We start from the raw sequence: 12,054 nt of genomic DNA on the forward strand, positions 1-12,054 counted from the left end.
GGAGGGGTCGTAACGCACGGGACTTCGCCGTCCAATCGGAAGCCGCCCGGAATAGGTCCTTCGCCCCCACGGTGCCCCAGAGTTACCCTGGAGGGATTCGGTCGCCACGGCAACGGGGCACGCCGCGGCGCAGCGACGTGAGGATGGTGCGGGGTGACTGGTAAGAGGATGGGGAGGGCTTCCCGAGCGCTCTGTTTTTGCTATGCGCTTGCCAAACGAAAGGCAGAAATTCTATTTAAACAACGTGGTTTCTTGTTTGTTTACTATAAGACTGTCTCACATTTCGTATGTTAAAAATATTTTTAAATATGTCTGTGTTAATATAATATGTCCCAGAATAGGATTGCCAGATTTAGCATATCAATAACACAGGAGGCACAGAATTGCAGATAACAGCGATTTTTAAAAAAGTATTAATGTGTTTCACATTTAGTGTATCTTTTAAAAATTATAAAATATATGTAGATTAGTAGAAGTAATTTTCAGTGTAGCTATGTCCCACAGTAGACTTGCCACATTTAGTAAATAAAAATACAGGATGCCCACCTAAATTTGAATTCCAGGTAAACAATAAGTACGTTTTTAGTGTAACTATTACCCATATTTATTATATTTTTAAAACTTTTTAATATAAATATATTTAGTATAACTTGTTTAATACATGTATATGTCCTAGTAGGGTTGCCAAATTTCTCATATAAAAATATAGGACAACTCCTAGTAAAATCTGAATTTCAGGTGAATTTTTTTTGGTATAAATATGTTCCAATAGTATAGTTGGGATATAAATAATAATAAATACTATGTTAATTACGAATAGTATATCTTATTATTATTTATCCGAATGGTATATTCGGGACATATTTAAACAAATTCTAATACCAAATAGTCATACTAATGATATATTTTAGTATAAGCACATCCCAATAGTATGTTTAGAATATACTAAAAAGTTATTATTTGAAATTCAGATTGGGAGGAAGATAATGATTCAAGAGGGTTTCACAGCTCTGGGACTGGGCTCAGGGTGGCTATAGCGAGTGCTGAGATGGAGTAGCAGGAGGACGTGAGTGGGATTGGGGACCTAACAAAGGAGATGGGGACCCCACTTCCCAAAGCCTAGGACCAAATGCCATTTATCTGTTGGACAGCAGCGCCTACCAGGTGCTATTCTGGACCCGGACAGGGTGTGAGGGGGACACATCAGTGAGCAAGACTGATGTGGCTTTGGTCTCCAAGAGCCCACAGTTTACATACCAGTAAACAGAGAAAGCAGATGCTTGCTGGAAGTGTAAGTGCCTTAGAGAAAATAAAAGGAGGCACAGAAATGTAAAGTCTCAGGAGGAGCAAGAGGGGCTACTTACCTGGGTGGTCAGAGCTGCACCTCTCTCTCATCTCCTGCTGGCTGCTGGTCCCTGGAGTGTTGAATTCAAGCAGATGCTTGCTGCATGCAGAAGCCACAGATGGAAAAATAAAATCCAAGTGCTGAGGGTTTATTATTTCCTTCTTGTAAATTATAAATTGTAGATTATTCTTGTAAATTATTGTAAATTATACAATGAGTTCCCTGACTCATTTTCTTGGTAGGTGAAATTGGCCTGATCTTTTGGCCTTATTTATGTGTTTATAACTCTGCAAGACACCTCAGGAAATTGCCCTGGAGAGAGCATTCACTTTGTTTCTAGAGTCAGGGTGAAAGACCCTGTCATCATTAGGCAACTTGAATGCTAGATCCACGGGGAGGCAGTCTGGTGTCAGACCAAGGCTTCCAAACAATTTGTAAGCAACAGAAACTTTTGTTCCAAATGACACTGAGGTGAATCTCAATTTAAAAGTAAGTCTGCTGGAAGCCGAACCATTGTGATCTCCAGGGGCTAGAAGACGAGAGATGGGAAGCTGCTTCGTAGTTTGGCGATGTGACCCTGAGCAGACTTGCTGCTCCAGTGTTTTTGAATGTGGTCTTGGAAAGTTTGGTCCTTCCCTCCTGGAGAGCAGTGGTCTGTAGATCTCAAGGAAGGTAGACTCATTCTGCTACAGACCGAGGGACATAGGTCAACAGGTAAAGGGTGCATAAGCTTGAAACAAGTTAACACTTAAGACCAGGTGGAGTGCCATTACGAGATGACCGTGTCCCAGGCTCTGTTAAATACAGTGACTGCCTCCTACCGCTGGCCCAGGACTGAGGGTGTCCATGGGATGTGGTGGAACTCGGGTGGGTGGGTCCCCCAGCTCTGTCCTGGCTCATGTACACCCGAGAAGCAGCCTGTGCCCGAGTCCCTGCTCCATGTTTCCTTGTCCTCACCCCTTGCCTCCCTGCCCAGGTCGGTTACTCACCCACCCCTGCCAGCCTTGGCAACAAGACCTGAGTTCCCGTCCTTGCTTCGGACCCTGGCCAGATGTCTCACGTGCTTCCTGGACCCAGCCGGTTGTCCACTTCGGGTGGCACTGGGTGAACATCTTGGCCCAAGATGAGGACCATGGGAAGCAGGTGGCTCTCTGGCCAGCTGGGGCTAAGCCAGGCCAGCACCTGTGCTGAGCCTCCTCCAACATCACTCTCAGTGGGCACCAGAGAAGACAGAAGCCATCCTCTGGTAGACAGAGTGCCAAACACCCACGGACATAATAGCCCTCCTGAGCAACCTAAGTCTCTGGTACCATGAAAGTCTTGCTAGGCCTAGCAATTGGGGCAGGTTGTGGTCAGCCACATGCACCCGCACCCCCAGGCCCTGGCCACCCCCAGAGAATGCCAGCCCCCGCCCCTCCGTCCATAGTTTACTGCAGCCTGCCGCCCAGGGCGGTTCTGGATAAGGTACCGTACAACCTGCCTTCCCAGGTCCTGGCCTGCTAGTCTTCTCACACTCACACTACAGGCTCAGGAGCAGGTCAGGTGGGTCAGGTGGTCCTGGTCACTTTGGTGTCTCCCTGTCCCTGCAGGGCTTGCTGGAGCTGGTGGCCCGGGGAAGGTCCAGGGGTGGTCTGAGTCGGGCCCCACATACCCCACACCATGCCAGACCAGGCAACCCCAGGAGTATTGCGAACCTTACAGGGTTTTCTGCGCTGAGGGGCCCAGAGTTGGTCCGGGAGAGGTCTGAGTCAAGACCCAGACACCCCAATGCTGCAGGCCTATGTCAGGCCTGACATCTCCCAGACCCTGCAGGGATGCTGGGCCAAGTGGCTGGGGTAGATCAGGTCAGGCCCCACAACCCAGCACATGCCTGCTCTGGATACCCATGGCATCTCCCAAACCCAGCTGGGCTTACTGGATCCGAGGGCCCAAGGCAGGTCTGGGTCAGGTCACAAACGCCCTGCATCTGCAGGCCCTAGCCAGGGCCAGTGTCTTCTTATCCTGGCAGGGCTTGCTGGAGCTCATGGCCTGGAGCAGGTCAGGGTCAGGCACTACAACCCAGCACCAGGCTGGTCATGGCCACCACCGGATCATGCAGGGCTGGGTGGACCCAGAGGCTGGGGACTGGCCCAGGTGAGGTCCCCCACACCAGCACTAGGCCGGGCCTTAGCACCCTGGTGTCTTCTGGGACCCGCAGGACTGGTTGGGCCCAGAAAATGGGGGTGGGTCCAGGTCGGCCCCACAACACAGCACCACACTGGCCCTGGCCCTCCAGTTTCTCCTGGACACGGCAGGGCTTGCTGGAGCTTAAAGCCCAGGGCAGCTCTGGGTCAGGCCCCACATACCCAGAACCATACTGGTTTTGGCCACTGTGGGCATCTTTCAGAACCTGCACGCTGGCTGGGCCTGGAGGATGGATACAGGTTTGGTTCAGGCCCCACAAGCCAGCACCACGCTGGCCCTGGCCCTGGCCCTCCCGCGTTTTCTGGACCCTGCAGGGCTTGTTGGAACTTACGGACTGAGGTAAGTCCGGGTCAGGCCCCACACACCCAGCATCATGCTGGCCCGGGCCCTCAGACATCTCCTGGAGCCTTCAGGGCTGGCTGGGTGTGAAAGCGCAGGGCTGGTCTGGGTGAGGACCGAAATGTCCTGCACCTGCAGGCCCTAATCAGGCCTGGAGTCTCCCAGAACCTGCAGGTCTACCAGGCGCCTGAGGCCAGGGGTAGGTCTAGGTCAGGTCCCACAAGCCAGCACCATGCTGGTCCTGGCCCTCCAGTGTCTCCCAAACCTGCATGGCTTGCCTAAGTCCATGGCCCGGGGCAGGTCTGGGGCAGGCCCCACAACCAAGCACCATGCCAGCCCTGACCACCCCCAGTGTCCCCTGGACCCTGCAGGGCTTGCGGAAGCTTATGAACTGAGATAAGTCCAGGTCAGGCCCTACACACCACCCTGGGCTGTCTGGGTCTCGAGGCTCAGGGCTGGTCTATCTAAGGTCCCACACCCGTATATATAAGGTCCCACCAGCCAGGCCTGGTGTATCCCAGAATGTGCAGGGCTTTGGTGCCCCATGGGTCACAGGACAGGTGTGTGAGGCTTTGCACACCGGTACCTCACACTGGCCCTGGCCATGCCCAGAGTCTCTGGGCACCTCCCAGACCCTGCAGGGCTTGCTGGGCCCAGTGGCCCAGGGCAGGTCGGGGCAGCTGCAGTTGCTTGGCCCATCCTGAGCACCCCTGCATCTTCTGCTTGCCCTGCAGGCCTCCTGCTTCCACAGCGCAGCAGCCAAGCCCTGGTGTCCCTGAGTTCTCCGTTCGCCTGCACCCCACCTGTACCCTGGAAGGCAAGTTCATGGAGCAGTCTGGGATGCCACCTTAGGGCATGTGTGGGCTTGCAGGAGCCAGGGCCAGTGGAGAACAGCAGGGTGGTGGGGTAGTGGGGTTCTGCTCAGGGAACAGGAGTCTGAGGGGCCGGGAGCACCCTTTCCGGGAAGCGAGTAGCGGGGACATTGCCCCTGCCTTGAAGGGCACAGGGATGGGATGCGGTACTTACAGCTTTGGAAGGTGACAGAGAATGTGTAGAAGACTCGGGGAGGGGCTGGTGGCAGGAGGCTGCTCGCTCTGCTCGAGCCTGGAAGGCAGGACAGAGACAGGGCTCTTCAGCCAGGATGGGCAAGAGCCGTCACACAGCCGGGGTAGAGGAGGCATGGGAGACCCGCTCAGAGGGATCAGGATCGCAAGCTGGCAGACACCAGGCTGTGTAGGCCCAGTGGGGTCTGGACTCTACTGGGGGTAGTGGGGAGGCCGAGGAAGGGAGTGCAGGGCCAGACAGAGTTCCTGATGCCACAGCTGCCCTATGACTTTTGTCGGTCCCTTCCTCATTTTTTTTTTAGGTTTGTTTATTTATTTTGAGAGAGAGAGAGAGAGAGAGCATGCGGGAGGGGCAGAGAGAGAAGGAGAGAGAGAATCCCAAGCTGGCTCTGCACTGTCAGCACAGAGACTGGTGAGGGATGCGAACTCACAACCATGAGATCATGACCAAGCCAAAATCAAGAGTCAGACACTAACCAACTGAGCCACGCAGGCGCCCCAGTCCTTTCCTCCCTTAAAAAAAATATCAAAAATCATATTTTACTACTGCCTTGCTATCTAGGCAAACATAAATCCAGGCTCCATTCATTATTACCTATTCATTATAACTTTATTGATTTTTTAATTAATTTGTTTATGTTTATTCATTTTTTGAGAGAGAGAGAGAGAGAGAGAGGCAGGCAGAGAGAGAGAGAGAGAGAGGGAGACACAGAATCTGAAACAGGCTCCAGGCTCTGAATTGTCAGCACAGACCCCAATGCGAGGATGCAGCCCACGAAACAGATCATGACCTGAGCTGAAGTCAGATGCTTAACCGACTGAGCCATCCACGCACCCCTCAATTTTTTCCTTCTGATTTTACAAGTGGGTAAAATTCAAATATTTTCATGGGTCTTGTGAATAAATTGGCCCTGCCTGGAGTGTCACCTGCTCATCACAGGGTCATTGGCTTGTGACATTTAGGACAGACCCCCAGGGACGGGCCCTGCCCTATCTATGACATCATTCTTCCTTCCTCTAGCTTCTGTGTCCTCTCAGGAAGGTGCATTTAAAGATCCCCAATGGGGCAGAGATTGTCTTTGATGCTAATGGAGACAGAGTTACAGGATTTGACATTTTGCAAGGGCAGAAAACTGTAAAAGGCCTGTTCTACTCTGTCCACGTAGATGTATGTGACCCACAAGCCTCCTCAGGGGGTGGAATGATGGTCCAGTTGATGGAGGAGGGGCTCCGGGTGAGTTGTACACAGATCACCTCAGTCCTGGCGAACTAAAGCCAGCGAGGAACTCAGAGGCCAGTGGTCCAAGTGGCTGTCTGATGTAGAATGTGTGTGTGGGGGGGCGGTCTAAATTGGGCCAGTTGTAACTCATCTATGTTTTTTGGCCATAACCAGACCCTACCGTGAGGGGAGAAGAGGCATTTACTTGTCATCCAAAATGAAAATATTGGAGCCACCAATGTCGAATTAGAGTTTGCATCAGGGATTTACCCTAGAGTAATTTTTAAAGATTTTAAAATGTTTATTTATTTTTGAGAGAGAGAAAAACATGCAAGCCAGGGAGGGGCAGAAAGAGGGGAACAGAGGATCCTAGACGAGGAGCCTGATGCTGGGCTTGAACTCCCGAGCCATGAGACCATGACCTGAGCTGAAGTCAGACACTCAACCAACTGAGCCACCCAGGCGCCCTTACCCTAGAGTATTTTTCTTGTCTGTACTCAGGGACCTGCTTGGCGAAGAAGTGGGGAATTTACTGGGAAGATGGAAAAACACTCCACCTCACACATTCCCATAGAGCATCTGGGAGGCGCGGCGTGACAGGTGTCCTTGTTTCGTTTATTAACAGTCAGTTGCCAGCTTTGGGTAGGTATGTCCAGGTGTCCTCTGTGGCTCACAGAGACACCCTGGCCCCCTGGTGACAGCATTGGGTGTGTGACTCCTTCCACTGCAACCCCCTTCTTCCATTGATGGCCTTCAGGTTTTCCAATTGAGAGGTGCCCATCCTTGGACCACATTCACAGGGTTCTCTTGAAGTCCTTTTCAACTGGCCTGACAGGAAAGAACACAGTGCTCCCCTTTGGGGGTTGGGGACCCAACACCCCAACACTTCCCTCAAAGGTATTCTCACCCCCAGCCTCCTTCCCCATGATTCTTGCCCTCAGGTGGGAGGTGGGCTCGGAGTCAGACCATCCCTTTGCAAGTCCTGAGCAGATCCACTGGCTGTCCAAGGGAAGGCTGTGGAGGGGGGAGATCAGTACCTGTGTCCTTCATGCCCCAGAGGCTGGAATGGCACCATTGCACACAGTGTTCCCAGGCTCGCCACCATCAGACCCACCTGAAGGTTTATTTCATTTGCTGCATCTGTGGGTGCCTCTCCAGTCTGACTTTGGTATAACTATAGTGTTTTTCTGCTGAAAGGAGCCTTGCCTTCTTGTGTGGGAAGGACACTGGAATGCTCCCCTGGGATGTTCCCACAGGAACCCAGCCCCCTGCCCCTGGACTGGTCACTGACAACACCTTCTGCTCATCCTTTCTCTGCTTGCAGCCTGAGTTCCAGGATCCAGCCAGATCCACCAGCAGGGAGATCATCACGATGTACCCTTGAAATACCTCACAAATTTATTTGTCAGTTATACATCAGCAAAGTTAGAAGAAAGAAGAAGAAATGAATGAATCAGTACATGGAATATGTGGAATGCTCATGGGATCCTCCCTCCCTGTAGCTGGCCTCCTTACCATCACATGGCAGGCAGGACTCTATGTCTCCCACAGACATGAAGAAATGTCTTCTGTGTCCCAAGGAGCAGCACCCAAGCCAGGCCAGAGTCCACTGCCTGCCCAGGATGGACACCTTCCTGGTCTTTGACGAGCCCCTGGGGTTGATGCTGACCTCAGTGATGCTCACGTTGGCCAGCCTGACCATGTTATTCCTAGTGATGTCCCTGAGGCATCGGGACATGCCCATGATCAGGGCCAACGACAGGGCGCTCAGCTGCATGCTTCTCACCTCCCTAACTCTGCCCCTCTGCCCCTTGCTCTTCCTCAGCCATCCCACCCCTGCCACCTTCCTTCTCCACCAGACAACCTTTGCTGTCATGTTCACCATGGCCATTTCTCCATCTTGGCCAGACTGGGGTCCTGGCCTTCAGAGTCACCAGGCCTGGCAACAGGGCTTCACATATACTGTGCCTCCACCCAGGTTGTCCTCATCACCTGATGATGCGAGTATTTCTCTGTGGGGTCCGGCTGGGCAACTTCCTACCGTTCCCTGACAGGGACAGCCTCAGAGTCCAGCCACGTTGCCAGGGGGCACTGTGCTGACAGCTCAGAGCCTGGAGCCTGCTTCGGATCTGTGTCTCCCATTCTCTCTGCCCCTCCCCCACCTCTCAAAAATAAATAAACATTAAAAAAAATATGCTGGACATATGGATAGTCATTGACTATTCTCTTTGTGGGTATTGTTGAAAATCTTCACACATGAAAAGGTTTGAGGGGCGCCTGGCTGGCTCAGTCAGAAAAGCATGTAATTCCTGATCTTGGGGTCATGTGTTCAAGTCCCACATTAGCTGTAGAGTTTACTTTAAACAAACAAACTTAAAAAAATAAAAATAAAGTTGGAAAAGGCCCATGATACAATAACAACAACAATATTAAAGGTGGTAACATGTTGGTGAGGAAGTTAAAATCCACATCCACTATTGGTGGATATGTGAAATGGTGCAGCTACTTTGGAAAACAGTCTTGCATTTCTCCAGAAAGTTAAATGTAGAATGACCATATGACCTGCTAAATTCCACTCTTAGATAGATAGACAAGGGAAGTGAAAATATATGTCCACGTGAAAACTTGTGCACAAATGTTAAGAGCAACGAAAAAGCGGAGACAACTCGAATTTCCTTCAGCTGATGAATGGATAAACAAAATGTGCCATATCTATGCAGTGGAATGTTATTTGGCCATAAAAGGAATGAACTACTGAAAGTACAACATGGATGAGCTTTGAAATGTCCAAAATAGGGAAATTCATAGAGACAGATAGTTAGTGGTTGCTAGGGCTGGGCTAAAAAGGCTTAAAAAGGGCAGTGTTTCTTTTTGGGGTGAAGATAAAGTCTAACATCAATTTTGATGGTTGCACAAATATGTGGATATACTGAAAACCACTGAATTCTACACTGCAAATGGTGAATTTTATCATTTGTGAATGAAAGCTCAATAAAGTTGTTACCCAAAAACAAAAAAAGAGAATACATTACAAAATGTGGCCCTTCATTATACCCTGATCTTTAAAAAAAATATCAAATTATTTTAAAAAGTGGAGGGGTGTCTGTGTGGCTCAGTTGCTTAAACGTCTGACTTCAGCTCCGGTCATGAAGCCTGCTCTGGATTCTGTGTCTCCCTCTCTCTCTCTGCCCCTCTCCCACTCGTGCTCTCTTGCTCTCTCAAAAATAAACATTTTTTTTAAGTGGAGATAATTTTAAGTTGTAATGCTTAATATTCAGTAGACCTTTTTAGAAAGGTAAACCTTTTTTGAAAGTTTTTTTTAACGTTTATTTTTGAGAGAGTGAGTGAGACAGCGCCGGCGGGTGGGGGGGAGAGGCAGAGAGAGACAAGGAGACGGAGCATCAGAAGCAGGCACTGCACTGACAGCAGAGCGGCTGATGTGAGGCTGGACTCACCAACCATGACACCATGACTTGAGCTGAAGTCAGAGGCTTAACTGAGCCACCCGGCTGCCCCCCAAATTATTTTTTTTCTAAAAATTTGATAATGGAATTACGGTTATGTTAGAAAATTGTCCTTGTTTTTGCAATTACATATCGTAGTTAAAATAGGATACCAAAACACTGGGATTCCTTTTCAAATGACACAGAATGGCAATGGGGCTGGGGTTAGTGGGTGGGGACTACCCCTGGGTTGATGGTCACTGAGGCCACATAATGGTTGTCTGCTTTTCTGTATGTCCAACATTCTCCATAAAGTAGAGGTTTTGAAAATTCCTTAAAGAACCAGCAAGAATTGAATAGAGAACGTGGGTTTGTGAATCTGTCCTATGCGGAAAATTGGCTGCTATGTGAAAAGTATGTGGAAAACATCTTCTACCAAGCACTAGGCCGGGACTCAGAGCTCCTCGAGATGCCCACATTTGGAGTGCAAGAAATGCTCACCTCAACCTCACACGCACCCGAGGGAGGTGAGGGCAGCTTTACACAGGAAGGTGACTCAGGGCTATGTCTGCACCTGCCTTCCTAAACCCAGGTTTCGCTCTCATAATTTTGACAATTCCGGTTGTCGGTATAGGAGAGTTTCTCCACATCTTAGTTCTCCAAACGGAGAACAAAACGACCCACTCAAAGTTTTCTTTTTTTTTTTTTAAATTTTTTTTTCAACGTTTTTTATTTATTTTTGGGACAGAGAGAGACAGAGCATGAACGGGGGAGGGGCAGAGAGAGAGGGAGACACAGAATCGGAAACAGGCTCCAGGCTCCGAGCCATCAGTCCAGAGCCCGACGCGGGGCTCGAACTCACAGACCGCAAGATCGTGACCTGGCTGAAGTCGGACGCTTAACCGACTGCGCCACCCAGGCGCCCCTCAAAGTTTTCTAATGTTGCGCTATTGTCAAGAAAACATAAACGTTGTGAAAATCTCGATTATGACACCAGAGGGATTTAGCGGAGACCACACATCACATTGGATGGAGGAATGAGAGATGCCTGCCTTCACCCGATGAACAGAAACATCGAGACATGGACATAACATTGGAATGCGTGTCTCTGTCTCACACAAAAAGCACATCGAAACACTGATTTTGACTTCGTGCCTACGTAGGTGTGTACGTGAAGCCTGCATCTTCGACAGCTGGTGCTGAAATCGAGCTGCTGCGGTGCCTCCCGAACTCGCGCCGCCGCAGGGCCTTCTGGGAGGTGTAGTACGAGACCCTGGGTGTCCACCCCTGCCACCTGGTGGGCGAAGCTGGAGTACCTACAATTCCCTATAACTTAGAACTCTTCCCGAGGCTTCCCAGCCTCTCAGGAGCCGCCGACTGCGCGCTTCTGGAGATCAGGAGTCTGGACAACGGTAGCTTCTGGAAATTATAGTGAGAGAAACCCGTTTCACTGCAGCCGAGGCCTGGCCCATGAGCCCGGACTACAAGTCCAGGGAGGGCCCGATCCGCAGCCAGGCCCGGTCGTGCACGTCCATTGGGTGGATACCGCACCGCCGCGCCTTCTGGGAAACGTAGTCTGACTCTCTGGGCTCTCGGTTGTACTGACTGCTGGACAGAGCTGGGATCCGGCCGTAAGACTACAACTCCCAGAATACACTTGCGGCGGCGTTCCGATGCTCCGGAGTCCTCGGCCTCAGCGCGGGGCTTTCTTGTCCTGCTAGTTCCGCTTTGCGTCCTGCGCCGCCGTCGGGCGGTGAGGCTGCGGTGGGCGCTCGTACCCGGTGTGCTCCGCTGTGTGTGGCCGTCCCGGGCGGTCTGGTCAGAGCCCCAGTCCCGGTCTGGCTCCAGGTCTGCGGACGAGCCATCTCGGCGTGTCCGCCTGGACTCCTTCCCGCCACAAGGGGGGCGGTGCCGGCTCGTCCGCTTGGGGCTGGGCTGGGGTGTCCGTCCCGAGAGCGGAGGGCGGTGCGAGGAGCGGGTGGGGCTGCAGGTGACTCCGTGAGGACCTCGGAGTCGGCCGAGGCGATGGCCGCAGGGATCCTGACAGCCCGACCCCCGGTGAGTGGCCGCTCGCCCTCCCTCCCCGGGCTGGGCCTGGACTCTGCGCCTAAGGGTTGCGTGGGAGTCTGTGCCCTCGCTTGTCAGCCTTGGGTCGTCGTCCCCGCTCTTCCTTCTCAGTCGTCTTGCGGGCGGAGGAACGTGGAAGACCTCAGTAATCCTGCAGTCCTCACGTGTATCCCTGAAATCCTGTAACCTTTGAAGACCTAAACAAAACCTCCCAGCAAGAAAATTCCAGACCCACGTTCCAGACAGCTTCAGCTACCACCCATTTAAGGAACAAACAGTTCCCGTCTTTCCATCATCTGGAATGATTTGTCTAAAAGAGGGAACATCTCTCAATTTGTTTTTAATGAAGCCAATGTAACTATGATTCTATGACTTGTAAACCCTGAGCTCAGG

The 12,054-nt window shown here is 51.3% G+C and overlaps 1 long non-coding RNA gene across 2 annotated transcripts; it reads left to right on the top strand.

Moving 5' to 3' along the window:
• The first annotated feature begins 5 nt into the window (after positions 1-5).
• Positions 6-8,316, top strand: LOC131498993 (uncharacterized). Of its 2 annotated transcripts, none has more exons than XR_009255687.1 (3): positions 6-160; positions 4,603-7,048; positions 7,476-8,316. It is a non-coding gene; the product is annotated as an uncharacterized LOC131498993 (long non-coding RNA). The 2 variants fall into 2 exon arrangements; XR_009255688.1 differs by having other exon boundaries at positions 8-160; positions 6,909-7,048.
• The last annotated feature ends 3,738 nt before the right edge of the window (positions 8,317-12,054 follow it).

Source organism: Neofelis nebulosa, chromosome 17, assembly GCF_028018385.1.
Source record: "Neofelis nebulosa isolate mNeoNeb1 chromosome 17, mNeoNeb1.pri, whole genome shotgun sequence".
Lineage (NCBI taxonomy): Eukaryota > Metazoa > Chordata > Mammalia > Carnivora > Felidae > Neofelis > Neofelis nebulosa.